Genomic DNA, 21,218 nt, shown 5'->3' with positions numbered 1-21,218 from the left:
AGGCAAGAGGAAAGAAAACAGAGACTTCTGTTCCGTTTGTGTGTCTCCTCAACTAACGTCTCAGAAAACAGGATATGTCTCTGAAACACACCTTTAGATGGGAAGAGCCTGCAGAGCAGTGGAAATCCCCACAGCAGGACAGTGGCAGCAGCTCTTAACTGCACACTTCACCCCCACCAAGAGGAAGAACACTGACAGTCTGCACGCGCCTTGCTGGACTATCATCCTGCTAACAGAACAATAACTAAGCCTTATAGAATATACATGTTGTGCACATTAGAATACACAAACTCTGAGGCTCTGCTGAGGAAATCATCTTGCTACTCCCTGCATTTAATAGTTTACATTTACCAAATTAACATAAAATAATCAACTAAATCATTATTACTTACATGACATATGACTGACAAACAAAGTTATATTTTTTGTGCAGTTTATTGCACAACACCAAATCAATACCATAAGACAACTTAACAGTATATGTACCTCACCTTGCTATCTACTAATAGAAAAACATTTCTGTTGTGGTCAGTTTGCTCTGTACTGGAGCTCACGTTTTACTGTGTTGTACTGGTGATGCAGAACACTGTAGTTAATGTATTTCAGATTTACTGAAATGCAGACAGCATCATCTAGTGTATCTGCCACTGGAAAGTGCAATGAAATGTATCTGGAGCACTGCATTTTACATTTTGCAAAAAAATGTATGCTGAGGTACATATTTTCAGTAAGCCTGGGTTGTCATTTACTCATACTCACTCTAACACACCTTCATGCGTTTATTAATTTAGTCCAACAACTACCTACCCATTCTGAGAAAGGCTCAAACTGGCATTCTGGCATAGGAGGCAGATACTCTAATGGGGCATTCACACCGTACGTGTCTTGCACAAGTAAATTACTATATTCATATGTAATTAGACACTTAAGCATTTTGAGTTTACTTGCTTCATTTGCATGTCAAATTCACAAAACAGAGATGCAAAATAACGCCAGTTTCATTGGAATATAGCTAACATGAATAACATGAGAGGATAGCTGTGCTTTATGTTATGTGGGAGGCAGAAAATGCATAGACTCATTTGGCGCCGTGTCTTGGTCCATCAGATCCTTCATATTAGCGAGTTTCACTAACTCCTCCAGAACCTGCGCCTGGATGACTGCTGCTTCTAGAAACAGCTCCTGACTAGATGACAGCCACTACTACAGCAAGTTCTTGATTGGTTAACTAGGTGCCAAATTTCAGATTTTTTAGTTTATGCGTGGGCTGCACGGTGGCGCAGTGGGTAGCACGTTTGCCTCAACATTGCTGGTTTGAGCCCCAGCTGGGTCAGTTAGCATTTCTGTGTGGAGTTTGAATGTTGGCGTGGCTTTCCTCCGGGTGCTCCGCTTTCCCCCACAAGTCCAAAGACATGTGGTATAGGTGAATTGGGTAGGCTAAATTCGCCATAGTGTATTAATGTGAATGAGTGTGTGATTCATTCTGTTGTGGCGACCCCAGATTAATCAAGAGACTAAGTCAAACAGAAAATGAATGAATGAATAATTCAAGCATTTCTCACAAACCATGCTAATGCTTGTCAAATGCCAGAAAAGCTCAATTTGCGGCATCTCATTAAACTTTAGGCTAACATCAAATTGCGTCATTTGCACAAACTGCACCACAAGATGTCTTTGCATAGACTTAACATGTCACTCGCGCCTAATGCTCATCCACACCTCCGACAGGACCCGACTGGTAGGTTGGGTTGGGGCTTAAGCTTAAGCTTGGGCTTAAGCTCTATCATTTTAGATAGGGTCGGGCCAAGCTTGGGCCTGGCTTAGGCTTGCGTTTCGTGCTCCGGCTGAACGGTCATGTGATGCATTTCGATTAGTGCAAGAAAGTAATCAAATTATTTGTTACAGGATCAAAAAAGGTGAAACAAGGGATGACGCATAACGGTCACTCGCTACATTGAAACCACTGTCATAGAAAATTAAATGGATGTTCTTGGCTTGTGGAGGATGAACAAACAATCCTAGTCAAAAATTTCAAAGGATACAGAGGGTGGAGGATGGGGTGAGGGGTATGACAGGGGTGGTGACATCAATGACACGACAAGGCCACAAGTTAAAATAGCTTATTTCTCTGGATTTAAACACATTTGGGATAATGTAAGTACGAAAGTCAGCAAAAATATATAACACTGTTCTTGTATTAAAATCTTACACATTATGCCTTAAAATTCTACTTCTGTATTTATTTTAGTGAAAGTTACTCAAAAGTAATAAATGTGATGCAATAAAATTCACAGAGAGTAATACTAAAAAAATACTTTTAATTGTAACAAGTAATCTATTATGTTATTATACTTTGAAAGTAGCTTGCACCATGCTGCTGAGTGAACAAACTTTCATCCAAAGATTATATATATAAACACACACACACATTCATATATGTACATTTAAAGACAATATGTCTTAATACCAAACAAAGCTACTCTTTATATTAAAGTAAATCGGCCTCTACAAAGTCACTTTACAGTTGTGGAGTGTTAATTGCTCACATATCCTGTATTTACTGTTAGACAATATAAGGAAGCAGTGGACAGCGATCAGTGCCTACAGCAACTTTTGAGGTCTGCCTAAAATGTTCTTGGCAAACTACAATGGATTCACTAACAGGGACATTTAGTAGATCTGCCAAACTAAGGCAACCTACAGAAAGAAATGTCAATCACTATGTACTTAAGTCAACTATTGTCTGAGGTTATACGTTCACAATTAAATGAATTGCTGTCAGAGAATCACCTTGACATTACAGTGTATTTTTCACTATCTAAAAATGAAAAGAAATCCTGTTTGGTAACAATGTTTACCTGTGTGTCAGCTATGGTATTCAGACTGATACTTCTGCTGCTTTCAGCATGATGCAGTTTTTCTTAAAGACACAATTCACCCCTAAATGATAATTTGTTATTTACTGACACTTGTGTCTCTCCAAAACCAAGAATACAATTGAGAATGTTTTTAATATTCTCTTAAGATTTTTGTCCATCCATTGACAGTGCCTATAACCAAAAACTTATTTTACTTATGCATCAGTAAGTAAAAAAAGAGATTTTTAAAGCAGCTGAACATATTTGATGTGCACTATAAGTGTAATGTTGAAATGTGAATTGATCTTTGAATTACATCTGTTCATCGCATAAAGCAATGGACTTGGAATATCAATTAATTTATACTTATTTTGCATTGATACAAAATACATTGGATGTTTTATTGTAAATTATGGTTTGTGAAACCTAGACAGAATTTGCAAAAGATTTACCATAAAAAAGTCAAACGTTTGCATGGGATCCTGTCGTTCCAAACTGGAATCACTTTCTTCTGACAAACACAAAATAATACTAATTTGATTAGGGACGACGCAGTGGTACAGTAGGTAGTGCTGTCGCCTCACAGCAAGAAGGTTGCTGGTTAGAGCCTCAGCTGGGTCAGTTGGCATTTCTGTGTGGAGTTTGCATGTTCTCACTGCGTACACATGGGTTTCCTCCGGGTGTTCTAGTTTCCCCCACCATCCAAAGACATGTGGTACAGGTGAATTGGGTAGGCTAAATTGTCCGTAGTGTATGAGTGTGAGTGAGTGAGTGTGTATAGACATTTCTGGATTTCTGGAAGCTGGAAGAGCATCTGCTGCGTAAAACTTGGCTGGATAAGTTGGCGGGTCATTCTGCTGTGGCGACCCCGGATTGATGAAGGGACTAAGCCGAAAAGAAAATTAATAAATGAAAAAAAATTCTCAAAATATTGTTCTTTTTGTATTATACCGTATAATGGTGCATGAGTTTTAGTACAGCACTCTGATTACATCACTGTAAATGAATAGCAAGTTCTACCAGAAAGGAAATATGAATCACAGTATGACACACAAAGTCTGTAAGCTAAACTGTTTGGTATGCTGTTATGCATATGGTTTGCATAACAATCTCCATTTCAACAGAACTAATAAGTACCAGCCTAGACACTGAGATATTTTGTGCTGTTTCAGGTCTAACAAGGTCTCAAGGGAGTATCAGAATCTATTTTTATATGCAATAAACTTCAGCCCAAGAAAAGCTGGCCTCTGCTAGCAATACGGGGCCTTTGGGCAGACTGAAACTTCAAATCTTTGGCACGAACAACCTGAACTGCACAGAGACTAACCACAGGCATCTGGCATGAAGAATAGCCAAATACCACCTCTGGCTTTGCCATCAGTCTTTTTCCTCTCAGTTGCTTCTTCCAATATCAGAATCAAAAAAAATATTTTAAAATATATGACATCAATAATTACTACAAGGCTGTTGGATTGCAAGATGCAAACAATCTGGCTGGCAAACATTCTAAAATGTGCAATTATAATCAGAAAACCACACATCCAAAGTATTTCCTGGCAGGTCTAGAACGCATTACAGTTCCCCTTCGGTTGGGGAACTTCAGTGCCATGAATGGGAGGATTCGGATCAGAAGCCGCTTATCTGGAGAGTATTGAACGGGCCAATGAATGAAATTAATTGGCAGCGTAAGCTTGCGCAGGTGTGCGACATCTGCAATTATCTCAGCATATAAGCACACCTGAAGCCAGCAGACGCCATCCTTTTCGCTTCAGATCCTTTCTGAGTGAGTCGATGAGGGTTCCTCTTGCTGATCAGCACTTCAGAGCGAACGAGTGTGTCTCCCGGTCCAGAGTGGGTCTTCGCGGTGGCAGACGGTTGAGCTGGGTTACTCCCTTGCCTGCGGTTCTTTGGGTCCGGTCCTCCAGAGCGGTGCGTATAGTTGCAACTTTCCTAAAAGAGCAACACAGTCGTGCAGCACGTCCTTTTCAGGATGGCGCTCCGACTGTGCGTTTCTGGATGCGGGGGTTTCCTGTCTCCGGATGATGGACACGATCACTGCATTGCATGTTTGGGGGTCCAGCATGTTAATGCGGTGCTCGCGGGCGGTTCATGTCGTCATTGCGATGCCATGACCGTTGCACAGCTAAGATCGCGGCTAACTTTCGCAAGAGAGCGAGCCACCCCAGTTGCCTCCTGCTCTAAAAAAGCAGCGGGCGCTCGGGCAGATCTGAGGGTTTCAGCGGGAGCTAATCCGCCGCCCACGGGCTCGCGGACCTCTCGCTCCTCACGGCGCTCCATCCAAGCTTCGGGTGGTGAGAGTGATCCGTCTAACCAGATGGTAGCTCTCACACTCGCTGACACCGGAGATCAGATGTCCTCCGCGGCATCGGAGGGTGGGCTTTCACTGTCCGACGAAGATCCGGACCCGCTCGCCCCCTCCGGGCAGGTGAGCGCTGTCAAATCGGATCCTGAAGCGGACATGTTAGCCGTGCTTTCCCGGGCTGCTTCGGCCGTGGGGTTGGAGATGGTTTATCCCCCAGCTCCGCGGCCGGACCGACTAGATGGGTGCTACGTAGAGGACCAGAAGGCGAAGCCTTCGAAGCCTCTCGTCCCCTTCTTCCCGGAAGTGCACAGTAGGCTCACGCAGTCCTGGAGGGCACCTTTCTCTGCCCGTGCTGCGAGTGCCTCCGCCCTCACCGCCCTTGACGGCGGAGCTGCCAGGGGGTATGAGGCGATCCCGTCAGTGGAGCGCGCTATCGCGGTCAATCTTTGTCCGCGCGGCGCCTCTACGTGGCGGGGTTTGCCCCGCCTCCCGTCCAAAGCCTGTAGGTTGTCTGCCTCCCTCGGAGCCAGAGCTTATAAGGCTGCGGGCCAGGCTGCTTCTGCTTTGCACGCGATGGCCACCTACCAGCGCTACCAAGCGCAGGCGCTGGCCGAGCTGCACGAGGGCGGGTCCAACCCAAGCTTATTACATGAGCTGCGCACCGCGACCGACTATGCTCTTCGGACTACTAAGTCCGCCGCGTGTGCGCTGGGGAGGACGATGTCCACACTTGTGGTTCAGGAACGCCACCTCTGGCTAAACCTGGCCGATATGCGCGACGTTGACAAAGTTCGCTTTCTTGACTCGCCCATATCCCAGGCTGGCCTGTTCGGCGACACCGTCGGTGAATTCACCCAGGAATTCAAGGCGGTGAAAGAGCAGTCGGATGCGATGGGCAATGTCATCTATCGGCGTGGCCGTAAGCCCGCTCCGCCCGCCGAGCCATCCACCTCCGCTGTTCCTCGCCGAGGGCGCCCGCCAACGAGTGCTGCCCCGCCCCCGCCTGCGCCTCCGGCCAAGCGGGCGCGGCGTTCACCTCGAAAGCAGGCAGCCCCTCCTGCCCAGGGCGCCGTTAAGTCCGGTAAACGGACCGCGAAGCGTCCCTGAGACAGGCCATCCGGAGAAGAGGAAACTTGCTCTTTCCCCGCTGGAGGGCGGGGCCCCGATAACAACGGTACTTTTCAGTGCCACCAAAACATCAGTAAAAGAGCACTTTTTCCCTTCCCCGGATGTGACTGCACGAGTTCTGCCAGTCCGGGACGCGCTGCCTTCCGGCTCGCAGACTCTACGTGCTTCGCCAGTGGCTCACGAGCGCTGGGGGGACGGTCTCCCTTTCCTCAGCCCTCCAGCCCCCTCTCCGGAGTCAGGGTGCGGAGCCAGAGCGAATCGCTCTCCTCCAGCTCTTCCGCGGGACCCTCGTGCTTCCCGGATCAGCACACCCACTCCGCGCTGCCCCACCGCTGGTACGTCAGCGATTGTAGCGATGACTCCATTAGCGAGGGCTCTGCCTGCCTGGTTAGCGCGGGCCAGCCCCTCGCGGTGGCTCATACGCACAATCAGACTCGGTTACGCGATTCAGTTCGCGAAACGGCCCCCCAAGTTTACGGGCGTGTATTTCTCCAGGGTCAACCCCCTGTCCGCCCCTGTCTTGCGAGAGGAGATTGCTGCCCTCCTGGCGAAGGGTGCAATCGAGCCGGTTCCTCCAGCCGAGATGGAGAGTGGGTTTTACAGCCCATACTTCATCGTACCCAAAAAGAGCGGTGGGTCACGGCCAATCCTAGATCTGCGCGTTTTGAACCGCTGTCTGCACAAGCTGCCGTTCAGAATGCTCACGCAGAGGCGCATTCTCCAATGCGTTCGTCCTCGGGATTGGTTTGCAGCCATAGACCTGAAGGACGCGTATTTCCATGTCTCCATTCTTCCACGCCACCGCCAATTTCTGCGGTTTGCGTTCGAGGGTCGAGCGTGGCAGTACAAGGTCCTCCCCTTCGGGCTCTCTCTGTCTCCGCGGGTCTTCACCAAACTCGCGGAGGGTGCCCTAGCGCCTCTTCGGCTCGCGGGCATTCGCATACTCAATTATCTCGACGACTGGCTGATTTTAGCCCACTCGCGGGAGCAATTGATTATGCACAGGGACAAGGTGCTTCGGCATCTCCGCCTACTGGGGCTTCAGGTCAACCGAGAAAAGAGCAAACTCGCCCCCGTGCAGAGGATTTCTTTTCTCGGGATGGAGCTGGACTCGATCACCATGGTAGCGCACCTCTCCGAGGAACGCGCTCGCCTGTTGCTGAACTGTCTGAGGGAGCTCGACAGCAAACTAGTGGTCCCACTGAAGTTCTTTCAGAGGCTCCTGGGGCATATGGCATCCGCAGCCGCCGTCACGCCGCTCGGGTTGCTCCATATGAGACCACTTCAGCACTGGCTTCACGATCGGGTCCCCAGACGCGCATGGCACGCGGGCACACACCGGGTCTCGGTTACTGCGCTGTGTCGCCGCGCCCTCAGCCCTTGGAACGACCCCTCGTTCCTACAGGCCGGTGTGCCTCTAGGACAGGCGTCCAGCCATGTTGTTGTTTCAACAGACGCTTCCAACACGGGTTGGGGGGCCGTGTGTCGCGGGCATGCGGCTGCGGGCCTCTGGAAGGGTGCCCAGCTGCATTGGCATATCAATCGCCTAGAGCTGTTGGCAGTGTTCCTCGCTCTCCACCGCTTTTTACCGGTGCTGGAGCGGCAACACGTGCTGGTCAGGACGGACAGTATGGCGGCGGCGGCGTATATCAACCGCATGGGGGGTATGCGCTCTCGCCGCATGTCTCAGCTCGCCCGCCGTCTGCTCCTCTGGAGTCACCCGCGGCTGAAATCGCTGCGCGCCATTCACGTCCCAGGCACGCTCAATCGTGCAGCCGATGCGCTCTCACGACAGCTGTTACGCCCTGGAGAATGGAGACTCCACCCCGAGTCTGTTCAGCTGATATGGGCGCGATTCGGGGAGGCCCAGATCGATCTGTTTGCTTCCCCCGAGAACGCTCGCTGCCAGTTGTTTTTTTCCCTGACCGAGGGCTCTCTCGGCACGGATGCACTGGCCCACAGCTGGCCTCGGGGCATGCGCAAGTATGCGTTTCCCCCAGTGAGCCTGCTCGCGCAGTTTCTGTGCAAGGTCAGGGAGGACGAGGAACAGGTTCTGCTAGTTGCGCCCCTTTGGCCCAACCGGACCTGGATATCAGAGCTCTCACTCCTCGCGACGGCCCTCCCCTGGCGGATCCCTTTGAGAGAGGACCTACTCTCTCAGGGACAGGGCACCATCTGGCATCCTCGCCCCGATCTTTGGAACCTCCACGTGTGGTCCCTAGACGCGAGGAAGACTTAGGTAACCTACCGACTGCGGTGGTTAATACCATCACTCAGGCTAGAGCCCCCTCCACGAGGCGCGCCTACGCCCTGAAGTGGAGTCTATTCACTGAATGGTGCGTCTCTCGCAGAGAAGACCCCCGAAATTGCCAGATTAGTGTTGTGCTCTCTTTCCTTCAAGAGAAGTTGGACAGCAGGCTGTCGCCCTCCACTCTCAAGGTTTACGTGGCCGCCATCTCCGCTTATCATAGCGCGGTAGCTGGCGGCACCGTGGGAAAGCATAACCTGGTCATCCAGTTCCTTAGGGGTGCTAGGCGAATTAATCCATCTCGCCCCCCTCTCATGCCCTCTTGGGATCTCGCCCTCGTTCTCTCGAGTCTGCGATCCGATCCCTTTGAGCCACTCGAATCAGTATCTCTAAGATTTCTGTCCCTGAAGACAGCTCTGCTGGTTGCGTTGGCCTCCATCAAGAGGGTCGGGGACCTGGAGGCATTTTCGGTCAGTGACTCGTGCCTGGAATTCGGGCCGGATTACTCTCACGTCATCCTGAGACCCCGCCCCGGTTATGTGCCCAAGGTTCCTACCACCCCCTTTAGAGATCAGGTAGTGAACCTGCAAGCGCTGCCCCCAGAGGAGGCAGACCCAGCCCTTTCTTTAATTTGTCCCGTTCGCGCTCTGCGCATTTATGTGGACCGTACTCAGAATTTTAGATCATCTGAGCAGCTCTTTGTCTGTTATGGCGGTCGGCAGCAGGGAAGTGCCGTATCAAAACAAAGATTATCCCACTGGATTGTGGATGCCATTTCACTCGCTTATTCGAGTCGAGGTCAGCCGTGTCCCCCGGGAGTTCGTGCACACTCCACTCGGAGCGTTGCATCCTCTTGGGCGCGTGCACGCGGCGCCTCTCTAACAGACATCTGTAGAGCTGCGGGCTGGGCGACACCCAACACATTTGCAAGGTTTTACAATCTGCGAGTGGAGCCGGTTTCCTCAAGGGTATTAGGTAACCCTTTGGTGATTGAGGAGACAACTCGGTAGGGTGTTGAAACACGCTTGCGGCGCCATTCTCCCTAACACGGAGGTACGTGCGCCTTTTTTATCTGTCAGTAAAGTTCCCCGTCAGGTGAGCCCTGCAGATTCCTCCGTGGCCCCCAGCACTGACTCAGCGGAGGAGTCACTTGCTGGCCCACTACGTTGTAGGTCTGCCCGCTGGTCAGCCCGCGTTTTGGGTATAGGTGCCTGCTATGCGTGATCCCCACTAGGCGATCCCATATGCTTATTCCGCCACGGTTAAGTCCTCCCCCTGGGTGGACCCGTGTCTTCCCTCTCCGCTAACCACTCTTTTGCTATGCGTACTCCCCCTTTTTAGGGCTAGTCCATAGGTAAATTCTGCCATCTATCCCCCCCTTGGGTAACGGATGGCCTCCGCAGCGTCCTCCCTATCGGGATTGCACGCTTCCCAACGTACTGTCGTATTTCCTAGAATTATCTAGATGCTCACGACTTCCCAAAAAATATATCTAAATCCGTAAAACTTCTGTTGAAGTAGGATAAATTAGGGCCAGGGACACGTTGGAGGACCGCGCCCCCCATGATGTGGGTGCGTCACGCTTGCTTGACTATCTCCTCATCGGGGGTGTTGGTAAGGTGCAGTCATTATGGCGCTTTCCATATTCTCCCATTCATGGCACTGAAGTTCCCCAACCGAAGGGGAACGTTCGAGGTTACAGAAGTAACCCTTCGTTCCCCGAGGAGGGGAACGGAAGTGCCATATTCCGTCGCCATAATGACTGTCCCTTAGCTGTTTGAAAGTCTCTTCAGCTTAAAAGGATGGCGTCTGCTGGCTTCAGGTGTGCTTATATGCTGAGATAATTGCAGATGTCGCACACCTGCGCAAGCTTACGCTGCCAATTAATTTCATTCATTGGCCCGTTCAATACTCTCCAGATAAGCGGCTTCTGATCCGAATCCTCCCATTCATGGCACTTCCGTTCCCCTCCTCGGGGAACGAAGGGTTACTTCTGTAACCTCGAACGTTCATTGTAGGGCTGAGCAATTAATCGAAGAATTAACAAAATTGACATTCAGAACCAATAATCAATCTAATTTTGCCAGGTCGACTTTTTATTATTTTCCCTAGCGCGTATGGAGTCAAGTACCCTGCTCTGTTAAGGCTGATTTACAGTATACTTCTGCACTGAGAGCACGCGTATGGTCCGCCACAGTCTTTGCACAGTTGTATACCCATGCATCTCTCAAAAAATTACCTACATGTTGCCATGACACGTAGTGCAAGCTCTGTGAAAGGTCGGTTTGGTAGTGTTGAAATGCGTGAGCAGTGTGGAGAGCCAGGGGACAGCAGAGAGCTTTTTGTTGGAGCAAGTGTTTACAAGTGTAGAGTCCCGTGGAGGAGCTACAGATGGAAATATTTATTTTGTGTTTACCTAATGATTAAAGTTGCTGCACATCTGCTGGCTCCCGCCTATAAATGAAGAGTTTTAGCTTCTTGTACGTTAAGGTAGCATTCAGAGAAAAACAAAACCCCTGTGAGAAAAAACTCGACACAGAGGAACATAAAAACCCACTGCCAGCTATCGTTTTGGAAGTGTTATTGCAGAGCAACAAAAACTGCATGCCGAAATATATCAATGCAAATTTATACAATTTTAGTTGTTCAACATTGATGTTCAATAAATGATCATAGATAGTAGATAGTGTGTGTTTCCTTCAATTATTTTAAAATCAAGCAATGCACCCTTCATTCAAAAATCTCTGACTTGTAATATGTGAGCATATTTAACTGTACAAAACTTGTCAGTGAACTGAGTAGGCAAAAAAAAAAAAGATATATATATATATTTATGTATGAGCAATATCGCACGTGTAACAGTGCAATATGGCTGTAAATCAGCACTGGAGGCTTGCATTTGTTGGTGTGTACAAACTTGGAGTTTGTGAAACAAGGGATGACCTTAGCGTACCTCAGCATCCCACCAGTGCTGATAAACAGCCATATTGCTCTGCTACGAGTGTGATATTGCGTTTATACAACAGTTCAACATCACAATCCTGTATATAAATAAGAAAATCAAACACGAAGAGTCTAAAAACCCTTTTTTATTAAGAACTACTTTCTTACACCATTCATTCACATCTGCAGCTGACGTCAAAACAGCAGAAGCCTTTACTAATTCACCAACGTCACTATAGAGCTAGAGTTTGAATGACTGTCTAAAGTGATGACAAATCTGCAGATTTTTGCTCACACTTTAAGATTATAAGGCTGAACGTGACATGAAATGCCATCCATCTACAGAGAAATCTTCTTACAGTGTTACAGTCTACAGTATTTCTCTGTTGCTACCAGGATTTTACAATAATTAACCACCGAAAATAACAATGAATCCATTAACATTACCAGACTGCTGTTGTGTTTGCGATAAGGAAAAACGCTAAACACATGTAGACTTTGCTTATTTCAATCTGCCAACACAACACACATTCCTGATATGCGAGCATATTGGTATAAATGTAGCACTACAACATACAAAAAGAGAGATCATCTAACCTTTTAGAAAGAAATAAAAACGGGATGTTTGCGAGAAACTGGTCTGAAATACAGGATACTCCCATGAAAAAAGGAAGTGTTGGCAGGTGTGCTTACCAGTTTAATATTGATTTGATCTGCTATAGTTAGAAATCAGACTGTTATATATGCTAAGCATAAGGGCTTATTATGCGTTTCTGTCGCCATCTTGTGGATAAAAAAAACGTCAACTGTCGCAGACGACCTGTCTCTCAGAAATTGTACATATTTTAAAATAGGCACTATTCTTGCAAATAAACTGCATAGTTGCAATCTAAACAACTTCATTCTTCACTAAAAAAGGCCTCAAAAGTATATTTTGTTGTGTAACAGCAGTAACATTTGTCAAACTGTAGTGTCTGCTTGTTGCTGACTGTATGTGGGCGGAGTAATACACAAAGGGCAAAGAGGCTGTACGGATGCTGATATTACTTAACTATATCACGGCTATCAGCAAGTAAGATTGGAGATCCAGACGGAACTGTTGTATATATATATATATATATATATATATATATATATATATATATATATATATATATATATATATATATATATATATGTGTGTATGTATATATATATATATATATACATATATATATATATATATATATATATATATATATATATATATATATATATATATATATATATATATATACAAACATATAATTGTTCTTTAATCGTAATCGAGGTAAAATGTTCAATAAATCGAGATTTTGATTTTAGGCATCATTACACTGAGTGAGGTCAGCGTTATTTCACCTACAACTGTCCAAAAATTAATTAAAAGCAAAACCTATTCATTATATAAAGCAATGGACTTGGATTATAAATTGATTTGTACTGATTTTGTACATTTAAAAAAATCAAATAAAAACAAAACAGAATGCTTTAAATGAGAAACATGGCAAACTAGTCCTAATACCCTTCCCAAAATACTTTTCTGCTTCAAATGTTTTGTATTGTTTCAAGTCCATCTGTCTAAAAAACTTGACATTATAGTTAAATAGGGAAGCATTTTCTAGACAAGCAAAAAATATTGTCTCATTTTAAAAAATAATGTGACAAAATTACGCCAGTTTTTATTAAAACAACCAAATAACCATTGGGCTAAGCTAAATAATTTTATGTCAAAATGAAAAGCAAGATTATTTAGCTTACCCAATTGGCAGATTTTTTTGCTTGTTTTAAGGAAAAACTCACTTTATTTTGACTTGTTATTTCTTGAAATATGTGTTTTTGCTTGACCAGAAAATGATTTTTGATTTAAGAAACGACAAAAGATTTAAGTAGAAAAAGCATTTATTTATTTATTTATTTTATTTTATATTTTTTTATTTTATTTATTTATTTATTTTTTGCGGCGTAACAGGAGCATTTTATCTGACAAATGTCTTAAAATACAACATTTAAACAATGCCTCAACACAACACTCCTGGGAAGAATTCATAATTCATGGTCCATTTCCAATGATCTCTTACATATGATTTAACAATCATATGAAACTCTAACTGAACCCTTAAAAAGAGAATTCAAAAATGAAAATTCTGTCATTATTTATTCTTTCTTCTGTAGAACAAGAAAAGAAAATGTTTTGAAGAAAGCTGGAAACCTGTAACTATTAACTTCCATATTGGTTTGTTCTGCTATGGATGTCAATGGTGCAGGTTTTCAGCTTTCTTCAAAATATTTTCCTTTTGTTTAACAGAAAAAAAAAAAAAAACTTATAAAGGTTTTTAACCACATGTGGGTGAGTAAATATTGAGAATTTGTTTTCTCTTTTGGGTGAATATCACTTAAATGTCATTAAAATGACATTATGTGTTGGAAACTAACCAGAGTATGAGGGTAATAAGGAAAAATGTACACTGTAAACGATTTCTTGTTAAATTAACAGTAAGTTAGTGGCAACAATTATCCAGTAGCTGCTTTATTTCATAAAACAGTAACATTACTGTAATACTAATTACTTTAGTATTACATTTACTGTAAAATGTAATACATCATTTTACTGTTTTCTTTTTTTACTGTAACACCAATTACAGTAGTGATACACATACTGCAAAACTGAAAACAGTATTTTCCTGTACATTTTTACCATACAGAAGTACGGTATTTTAATGTTACTTTCATTATTACTGTATAGTATTTTACAGTTATTAAATGTTATTTTATTTTATTTAATAGTGCTACTTTATAATGAGCAAAAATGTTCAAAAATTGCACAAATGTTATTTTAACTGTTCAAGAAATACAAGAAAAATAAAGAAACTAAAACTTTAACTTCACAATAAAAGTTTATTGTGTAAACCCTACTGAAATAGTAGCAATTATTCAATATAACACAGCAACAGAACACTAATGAACAATTGATCATTAAAACCAGTCAACAATTAATGTATCAAAAAGTATTACAATTTTAAAAACAGGTGAAAATACTGCTACAAGACAGGAAATGATGAAGTTCAAATGATGTTGTGGAAAAGGGACAGTAAAAAAAGGGCAGCAGCACTTCTGATGATCCTGCAAAAATGACAAGCAAAATCAATCACTGGAGCGAAAACTAATCATGACTCAAATTATTTCATTCATTTAGAAACCAAACACCGCACTGCTGTTTTACATAAATAAAACACTTTTTTTTATCGTTTTTGTTGGCAAAATACAGATTGTTGTCTATTTACAATTACACTAACGTTAATGGGGAAAAGATCAGTCAAGTCAACAGTAGTCAAGTGTCCACACAGGTATGTAAAAAATAAAGTCTCATCTTAACTTAATGTCTGACTCTGTATAGCTTGAATATCTGATTCCATGACCACACTAGCGCTTCCACGGATTTAAGAGGGGTGAACACAGTTCATTCTGACCTTAAGAGGCTACATATTTAAAAAATAAATAACTAAAATAATCTAATTTAATGTAACTAATGTTAATCAATACTTTTAAGCTTTTAACATGTGAATATTCACTTCTAACTTACAGACAAGATTACGTTAGAGAACATGAAAGCCGAGGGTGATTTTTTAAAATAATGCTAATGATAAGTTTCTGACATTTGGTACGCATAAAACAAAGTAATCACTAAGCATTTATTTTTGGCAAAATCTGCCGAGAGGCTCAGCGACACGATCAAATGTGTTAAAGTTGAGCAGAGAACTGAAGAGTAGTCAAGCAGTCTACATGAAATGTTTGTGATAATATTTTGCGGTCAATTCGTATTACTGTATTTCAATATGCAGTTATGGCATGTCAGTGAGACAAATAAATATTATTACACCTCTCCAGTGACATTTTCTCAAATGAAATCATCATGACGTTACTGTGCACAGCATCAGTAAAACGTTAAGAATAATTTAAATACCAATTTTTTTTAAAACAGTCACTGCTGATTACAAACTAACATTAAAGATAGGCTTACAGAAATCCTGAATTATATGAAGATTTATTACTCACTGATGTCGAAGCACTTCCAGGTTGTCAGAGATGTAGACAGGACAGAATATGTGCCATCAAATGAGCTCTTGTGCAGCCTTTGTTGGACATCAAGGTAGTATGTAAAAAAAAAATCTGTTATTTTACATGTTTTTTTTACAGCAGCTAGGGTAATAGAGTCATTTGGTTAAGTCAAGTGGTTTAAAATAATTTTATTTATTAAATACTTGCTTATCCATATATAGATGTAAAAGTAACCAAAATAAATAATTTATTAAAATGTGAGGCATACTAAGCATGTTTGGTCTACAGAGAGAAGTAAATATTTACTTTAAGCATTGATCCTAATGAATCTATTTCTGAACTACATCCAACCTCGCCTCAGAAACAGCATTTTCGAGCATTTAGATCAGGGGTGCTCAACCCTGTTCCTGGAGATCTACCTTTCTGCAGAGCTTACCTGCAACCTTGATCAAGAACACCTGTCTTTATTTACCAAGTGCTCCTTCAGATACTATTTAGTTTGTTTAATTGCGTTTGATCAGGGTTGGAGCTAAACTCTGCAGAAAGGTCAATCTCCAGGAACAGGATTGAGCACCCCTGTTTAAGACAATGAAAAATAAGACATCTAGATGATATTATATATTCAATCATTTGTGAAATTTAAATAACTTATATTCAGTATATACATAACATAAAATAAGAATAAAAAAATAATACTCTATGCCAAATAAAATACTTCAGATCTAAAAAAGCAGGTGTTTTTACCTAAAGGTTTCTTTCCTCCAGTTAGTTTACTTGCAGATCCCTCCACATCTGTGCTTTATTTGGTTCTTGACTTAAGAGTAACTGGTGTCACATTCCAGGTCCATCACAATCTGAGCTAGAAAGACAATATGGCAAAAGACAAGACACATATAAATAAGTCTCAGAATAAAATATTTAAAAGGATAGTTTACTTTTCTGCCACCATTACTCCATGTGTTTTAAAAATATTTAAATTTCTGTTGAACACTAAAGCAGATATTTTGAAGAATGTTAGAAACCGGTAACTATTGACATCCATATTTGAACCAAATTTCTTTAAAAAAATATATGAGTTTGTGTTCAATGGAACAAAAAAAAAAATCTAACTATTTTGAAACAAGTGGAGGATGCCAAAGATGCCTATATTTTCATTTTGGGTGAACTGTCATAAAAACTGATGTATCGCTTGAGGAAAACTAAATCAAGTACCTCCTGTGAGCAAGCAGAATCATTATGCCATTGTATTCAGCCAACTAACCCAGCCGAGGCTCGAACCAGAGACCTTCTTGCTGTGAGGTGACAGCACTACCTACTGTGCCACTGCGTCGCTACTGGAAGAAGAAAAAGAGGTTGTACATGAAACTCCTCACAACAAATCTGTGAACAACTTGACAATTCAAAATCTAATCAAAATGAGGAAGACATCAACAGTACCTTGAATAATCAAGTGAGGAGAGATTGGTAGCATCAGTTTTTCAACATCAATTGCTGTAGCTGCAAAAAAAGATAAATATAAGAGTAAAATAAGACTTAACATTTAATAATCTAAATCTATGGTACAACCATACCAATCTGTATGGGGTTCAAATAAATTTGTATACAAATCATTCCCTACACCTGAACACCAAAAATAAAATGTAAAATTAATGACACACTATACAATAAGCTCATTAACCAGTGAGAAATAGACAATTAATATGAATTATGTTAATATTAACGTTAGCTTAAAAGACATCAACTGAATTTTATTATCAGCTCAATTTAATAAAACAGTTTAGACTTGTTTCATTGTGTGTTTAGTTTGAATAACTGAGTTAACTTACAGTTAACAAATTTAACCACATGAAGACCAGAGCTTACCTTAACGTTAAACGTTTAACTTTTCATGGTGACTTTGCCTTCATCTCAGTGTTGTGCTGAAATAGAGAATGCAGTTAACAACACCAAGTAAAAGTTACGTTTTTTTTTTAGGTAACTTAACATTACTATGGTCAAAAACTCACTCAAGATAAACTCACTGTACGTTATGTAATACCTCGCAAACACTACAATCACGGTCTGGCGTCGAATAACGTGACATAAGTACCTACAACTAAAGTAACTTGGTTAATTATTTCAAACGGTTCAATCCGATTCGGTGTCATTTGAGTGCTGAACCGAATCAGTGCAAACGTGATATTGATAAAATAGTAATATTGTTTTTTTTGTTTTTTTTTTCACTTTACCAGCGAAAATATTACATATATCTTACTTTAACAATAAGAATAAGGTTCGCTTGAAGTGTTTTGAGAATTAATATTTTTTTCTCCCAGAGTTCATTTCACACCAACAAGCAAGTATAATGGCAGATGAGAACCCTGCAGAAAAAAACAGCTTAAACCAGCCTAGGCTGGTTGGCTGGTTTTAGCTGGTCGACCAGGCTGGTTTTAGACGGGTTTTGGTCATTTCCAGGCTGGTTTCCAGCCAGTTCTTAGCTGGTCAGGCTGGGAGATGACCAGCTAAAACCAGCTTGACCAGCCTAGCCAGGCTGGGAGCCCAGCAAAAACCAGCAATGTCCAGCTTAAACCAGGTTGTTCAAGCTGGTTTTAGCTGGATTTAGCTGGTTATTTTCCAGTCTAACCAGCTAAGACTAAGCTGGAAATGGCTGGAAACCAGCCTGCAAATAGCCAAAACCCCTCTAAAAGCAGCCAACCAGCCTAGGCTGGTTTAAGCTGGATTTTTCAGCAGGGAAACCATTGTAAAACGATGGTAAAACAATTGTAAAACGATTGTAAAACGATTGTAAAACGATAGTAAAACCGTTGTAAAACTATTGTAAAACCATTGTAAAACCATTGTAAAACCATTGTAAAACCATTGTAAAATGATGGTAAAACGATTGTAAAATGATTGTAAAATGAAGGTAAAACCATTGTAAAACTATTATAAAACAATGGTAAAACTATCATAAAACCACTGTAAAATGATTGTAAAACAAATGTAAAACGTTGGTAAACCGATTGTAAAACCATTGTAAAACTATAGTAAAAAGATGGTAAAACAATGGCAAAACCATTGTAAAACGATTGTAAAACGATCGTTAAACCATTGTAAAACCATTGTAAAACGATGGTAAAACTATCGTAAAACGATGGTAAAACGATTGTAAAACCATTGTAAAACGATGGTAAAACCATTGTAAAACCATTGTAAAACGATTGTGAAACTATTGTAAAACCATTGTAAAACGATTGTAAAACCATTGTAAAACGATCGTTTTAACATTGTAAAACCATTGTAAAACGATTGTAAAACCATTGTAAAACGATGGTAAAACGATTGTTTTATCATTGTAAAACCATTGTAAAACGATGCTAAAACCATTGTAAAACCATTGTAAAACCATTGTACAACGATTGTAAAACAATTGTAAAACGATGGTAAAACGATTGTAAAACCATTGTAAAACCATTGTAAAACGATGGTAAAACGATTGTAAAACCATTGTAAAACGATTGTAAAACCATTGTAAAACGATGGTAATACGATCGTTTTATCATTGTAAAACCATTGTAAAACCATTGTAAAACGATGGTAAAACGGTCGTTTTACCGTTGTAAAACCATTGTAAAACCATTGTTTTACCATTGTAAAACGATTGTTTTATCATTGTAAAACGATTGTAAAACCATTGTAAAACCATTGTTAAACCATTGTTTTACCATTGTAAAACGATCGTTTTATTATTGTAAAACGATTGTAAAACCATTGTAAAACGATCATTTTACCATTGTAAAACCATTGTAAAACCATTGTAAAACGATATTAAAACCATTGTAAAACCATTGTAAAACGATGGTAAAACAGTCGTTTTACCATTGTAAAACCATTGTTAAACCATTGTTTTACCATTGTAAAACGATCGTTTTATCATTGTAAAACGATTGTAAAACCATTGTAAACCTATTGTAAAACCATTGTAAAACGATGGTAAAACCATTGTAAAACGATGGTAAAACGGTCGTTTTATCATTGTAAAACGATTGTAAAACCATTGTAAAACCATTGTAAAACGATTGTTTTACGATTGTAAAACGATCGTTTTATCATTGTAAAACGATTGTAAAACGATTGTAAAACCATTGTAAAACCATTGTAAAACCATTGTTTTACCATTGTAAAACGATCGCTTTATCATTGTAAAACGATTGTAAAACGATGGTAAAACAATCGTTTTATCATTGTAAAACGATGGTAAAACGATCGTTTTATCATTGTAAAACCATTGTAAAACCATTGTAAAACGATGGTAAGATGGTCGTTTTACCATTGTAAAACCATTGTAAAACGATTGTTTTACCATTGTAAAACGATCGTTTTATCATTGTAAAACGATTGTAAAACGATTGTAAAACGATTGTAAAACCATTTTAAAACGATCGTTTTACCATTGTAAAACCATTGTTAAACCATTGTAAAACGATGGTAAAACAATTGTTTTATCATTGTAAAACCATTGTAAAACCATTGTAAAACGATCGTTTTACCATTGTAAAACCATTGTAAAACCATTGTAAAACGATCGTTTTACCATTGTAAAACCATTGTAAAACCATTGTAAAACGATGGTAAAACGATCGTTTTATCATTGTAAAACCATTGTAAAACCATTGTAAAACGATGGTAAAACGATCGTTTTACCATTGTAAAACCATTGTAAAGCCATTGTAAAATGATCGTTTTACCATTGTAAAACCATTGTAAAACCATTGTAAATTGATGGTAAAACGATCGTTTTATCATTGTAAAACCATTGTAAAACCATTGTAAAACGATTGTAAAACGATCGTTTTATCATTGTAAAACCATTGTAAAACCATTGTAAAATGATGGTAAAACCATTGTAAAACGATTGTAAAACCATTGTAAAACCTATGTAAAACGATGGTAAAACGATCGTTTTATCATTGTAAAACCATTGTAAAACCATTGTAAAACGATGGTAAAACGATCGTTTTATCATTGTAAAACCATTGTAAAAAAACCATCGTAAAACCATTGTAAAACGATTGTTTTACCATTGTAAAACGATCGTTTTATCATTGTAAAACGATTGTAAAACCATTGTAAAACCATTGTAAAACCATTGTAAAACCATTGTTTTACCATTGTAAAACGATCGTTTTATCATTGTAAAACCATTGTAAAACCATTTTAAAACGATCGTTTTATCATTGTAAAACCATTGTAAAACCATTGTAAAACGATCGTTTTACCATTGTAAAACCATTGTAAAACCATTGTAAAACGATCGTTTTACCATTGTAAAACCATTGTAAAACCATTGTAAAACGATGATAAAACGATCGTTTAATCATTGTAAAACCATTGTAAAACCATTGTAAAACGATGGTAAAACGATCGTTTTACCATTTTAAAACCATTGTAAAACCATTGTAAAACGATCGTTTTACATTTGTAAAACCATTGTAAAACCATTGTAAAACGATGGTAAAACGATCGTTTTATCATTGTAAAACCATTGTAAATCCATTGTAAAACGATTGTAAAACGATCGTTTTATCATTGTAAAACCATTGTAAAAAAATGGTAAAACGGTCGTTTTACCATTGTAAAACCATTGTAAAACCATTGTAAA

The 21,218-nt window shown here is 40.9% G+C and overlaps 2 long non-coding RNA genes across 2 annotated transcripts in view; one reads left to right on the top strand and one right to left on the bottom strand.

Annotated features, from left to right (window-relative positions):
- Positions 1 to 21,218, top strand: part of LOC147843513 (uncharacterized) — a 721,012-nt gene that overhangs the window by 88,621 nt on the left and 611,173 nt on the right. The window lies entirely within an intron of this gene.
- Positions 14,400 to 19,557, bottom strand: LOC137495880 (uncharacterized). Its single transcript, XR_015494454.1, has 6 exons — positions 17,441 to 19,557; positions 17,015 to 17,074; positions 16,790 to 16,911; positions 16,322 to 16,436; positions 15,575 to 15,651; positions 14,400 to 14,641 (listed from the first exon to the last, which is right to left on the bottom strand). It is a non-coding gene; the product is annotated as an uncharacterized LOC137495880 (long non-coding RNA).

This window comes from Danio rerio, chromosome 6 (genome assembly GCF_052040795.2).
Source record: "Danio rerio strain M-AB ecotype USA chromosome 6, GRCz13ab, whole genome shotgun sequence".
NCBI classification, from domain to species: domain Eukaryota; kingdom Metazoa; phylum Chordata; class Actinopteri; order Cypriniformes; family Danionidae; genus Danio; species Danio rerio.
Note: the sequence above shows the minus strand (reverse complement) of the source record. Positions and strands in the feature narration are given on the sequence as shown.